Source organism: Nanorana parkeri, unplaced genomic scaffold, assembly GCF_000935625.1.
Source record: "Nanorana parkeri isolate BGI_ZX_2015 unplaced genomic scaffold, ASM93562v1 scaffold7, whole genome shotgun sequence".
In the NCBI taxonomy this organism is placed as follows: Eukaryota; Metazoa; Chordata; class Amphibia; order Anura; family Dicroglossidae; genus Nanorana; species Nanorana parkeri.
In genome coordinates, this window is record NW_017306275.1 from 231,495 (window position 1) to 235,436 (window position 3,942).

Consider the following 3,942-nt stretch of genomic DNA (forward strand, 5'->3'; position numbering starts at 1 on the left):
ACTATTCCTGGACAGGAAAAGGAAGCACCGATCCTTATTTTATTTGTAGGCTTTCATACACTTTCACTAATGATTGATTTTCTTAGCCTTTCACCAAATGTATTATTTCATCAAATATGTACAGAGAGAACTAAGACTTGACACTTTTTATCACTTACACTGACCTTCTGACAAGTCTGAGCAAGTCATGTAGCATATAAAATGAATTATTCATAACACATTTACTAAGAATTAAATTCTTAAGGCAAGTAATCCTACAACAGAGAGAATGCCAAAATGTAATTTATTATATACAAAAGATGCACAGATCATTCATCTCCAACACCTATAACAAGTGCATTCTTAGTTTTTTATTTTAAGCAAATTGCAAGGAATAATATAGCAGATCAAAAATAAAGCAAACCTTGCATTATGATTACATAAAGTAAAGTTACAGTAACCTATTTCAGCTTTTAAATAATTATATGGTACCACTGCCTGTTCAACACTTACATTCCCTGTTCCGGAGTGCATTCTGGAGCTGGCATTGACCATACAGAAAGTTTACTCCTTTTTTCATCACAGCCTCTGATGTTTCATGAGTTTAAAAACACACAAGCCAGTAGCGCCACGACAGAGTTGGACGTACAACAAGCAAACCATGAGCTCTGGGCCATTTACATAGAAATACATGGCCTTTTTTTAATACTTTCCTTTTTTCAGGTGTCTTCAGGTTAGTCACATGATGTGCAGGGTCCACTTCAGATATTTTCTGGCAGTAGGTGGTCCTTGATGATGCATCATTACACTGTGAGTGCAGGGAGCCATGGTGCCCTGCACTCATATTATATGCTGGGCATATAGTAGTAGAAAGGAATTACTGAGGGGGGCAGCTAATAATTTACAAAATGTATCTTTACAAAACAATATATTGTTACAAATTATACCTTAGACCTGTCCAGATGTTATTGCTATTATTTTGGTTAATCAGTTAAAACTATATGACTATAGCATAAATATTACTTAAATATTATTATACTATATTAATATTAAATGTACCTTTTTACCTTTTATGTTAGCTCATTATTACCCCCAACCCTTTTGTCCCATAGTGCAAAAAATCTTTCTAAGTGTGTTTGAATTAAAGCAATACTTACAACAAAATGCACGGTCCACTTATTCTTTTGAACCCCACCCTCCATGTAAAAATTAGGAGAAAATGTGATCAGAATGTACCTTACACCCAAGATTCTGCCCACAGAGACTAAGACCTAGTGTGTTTTCTTACTTAAATCTTGGTGTCCTTTGAGTATGGCTTCCAAATCTGTGCAGCAATCCACAATGCAACAACTCCTGCACTTTGCCTGTGTGCTCTCTGCACGGGCTATGTGCAACACAGTGATGATATCACAGCTACTTTTACAAGGTGATATCTGAGTTTTCAAAGGCATTGTGCACATAAAGTAGATTTACATCTAAGGATGCACCGATACCGGTATCTGTGCTGATACTGGGCATTTTCATGGGTACTCGTACTTGTGAAAATGCCCCGGTACTAGGAGCCGATACTGGCACTTTACAATTTTAAACAGAAGCGGCTGCCTGAGGTCCCACACTTGCTGGGGATCTCGTCAGCCTTCCTACAGCACCAGCAGCACATCTCCTCCTCCTTCCTGGATAACTACGCCTCCCACACCCACCCTTGGGACCATCTGGACCCTGGTGAGACCCCACACAACTCACCATAGACTCTGCACGGCCCACCATAGACCCCGTACAGCTCACCATAGACCCTGCACAGCCCACCACAGCCCCTGCACAGCCCACTCTAGACTCTGTACAGCCTTCTAAGACCATATACAGCTGACCATAGACCCTGCACAGCCTCCTAAGACCGTGCACAGCCCAACATAGACCCTGCCCAGCCCACCTGGGACCCGCACAGCCCTCCTGAGACCCCGCACAGCCCACCTGAGACCCTGCACAGCCTCTTGAGACCTTGCACAGCCTCTTGAGACCTTGCAGAGCCTCTTGAGACCCTGCACAGCCTTTTGAGACCCTGCACAGCCTCCAAAGACCTCCTAATACACCGCACAGCCTCCTGAGACCCCACACAGCCCTCCTGAGTTCCTCCACTGGAGACAGCAGTAGTATGTAGCTTCATATTATTCTGCATTGATGTATAATGCATTGCTGAGATTTGTAGTCCTCTATAACCAGGTGCCATTCAGCCTTGCTGTATAGTGTATTGCTGGGATTTGTAGTCCTCTATAACCAGGTGCCATTCAGCCTTGCTGTATAATGTATTGAATGTACTGTGTATTGTATTGAATTATCCTTAGAACCAGAGGGACAGGATGGATGAGGTGGTGTAGCTTCATATTATTCTGCATTGATGTATAATGCATTGCTGAGATTTGTAGTCCTCTATAACCAGGTGCCATTCAGCCTTGCTGTATAATGTATTGCTGGGATTTGTAGTCCTCAATGGCTGATGGTATTATTCTACATTGCCGTATAATGCATCACTGGGATTTGTAGTCCTCTATAGATGATGGTATTATTCTGCATTGCTGTATAATGCATCACTGGGATTTGTAGTCCTCTCTAGCTGATTGTATTATTCTACATTGCTTTATAATGTATCACTGGGAATTTGTGTCCACTATAGCTGGTGGTATTCTGCATTGCTGTAAAATGTATTGCTGAGATATGTAGTCTCTCTACAGCTTGGAGTTAGTGGCAGAACTACCAGGGGCGCAGCATTTGCAGCTGGGACTCGGCCCTGGCCTGCCCTAAAATCATTAGCCTGTATTGTTTTAGAAAAACAGTTACATGACACTAAAAAAAGTAACGGTAATTGGTATCGGCATGTCCTTGGTCAGCAGAAAATGGTATTGGTGCATCCCTATATACAAGCTTTGTGCTTATTGGGCAATATATATACATTCCATTTCTTTTTGTGGCTGAGTTCAGCTGTAAGGGATAATCTATATTTACCAATTTAACAACCAGTTCAGATTCCTGGTCCCCTGTTGCACGCTGTAATTCCACCCCCCAGCCCCTATATCACTACAGAATGCAGGAAGGTTTCAGGCACACCCAGAAGTGTTGCAAATGCTGAAGATCTGTTAGCAAAATAAGCTCTTCAATACAGCAGAGTTTTGTTGCGTGGGCAGAAAAGTATTAATTGTTTGCTTTGTAGGAATTGCCTGTTTTTTTTAGCTTTTATAAAATACTGATAAACCTGACCTTATATACCATATAGGCAAACACGAAAAAAACTTGCTTTTAAGTTTAAACTGTGGTTATTGCAACTGGTTTAAAAAATACAGTACATGTGAACAGGGATGCCTGTAACACTACCAAAGCAAGACTGAATGTCTTTACACTAGCATGTCTGGTAGCAGTGACCCATGGCACAAATCACATTTCATGCAAGGAATTACAAACGAGGAGATCCAGACATCACAGGCACACGATTTATAGGGTTCCCTCTCTCGCACAAGCTTTTGCGTAATGCAAACAAATCTTATGAGCTCAGAAAAGTCTTCTGGATCTATGTGACACATAATATTCTATGCTAAGAAAATTAATGTTTGTTCATACTTTCCAGACAGTATATGACATCTAAAACATGACATATTGAGACATGATTGTTTCTTCTATCGTTCTTGATATATTTTATTTGGCAATTACTTATATTTAAAATATTTGAAGGAGAAATGAGTCCATTTACTGGTCAGATTTTGATGCAGATCATTTATCTCATTGAATCTGCCAATGAATTTTCCTGCGTGACTATAATCAGTAGATTAAATAAAATGTTAATAAACATTAATATTATATATAGTAGTGATACAGCAACTGGGGTAGCAGTAATAAAGGGCAAGCAATATTGTAACTTTACATTAGTAATGATATGAAGGCTTAAAAACCTGGTGTATATGCCTGTCTCATTTT

General features: G+C 40.1%; 1 long non-coding RNA gene across 1 annotated transcript in view; it reads right to left on the reverse strand.

Moving 5' to 3' along the window:
• Positions 1-392: 392 nt before the first annotated feature.
• Positions 393-3,942, reverse strand: part of LOC108784978 — a 20,126-nt gene continuing 16,576 nt past the window's right edge. Inside the window, exon 3 of the long non-coding RNA XR_001941105.1 lies at positions 393-403. This is a non-coding gene — a long non-coding RNA (uncharacterized LOC108784978). The remainder of the gene's footprint in view (positions 404-3,942) is intronic.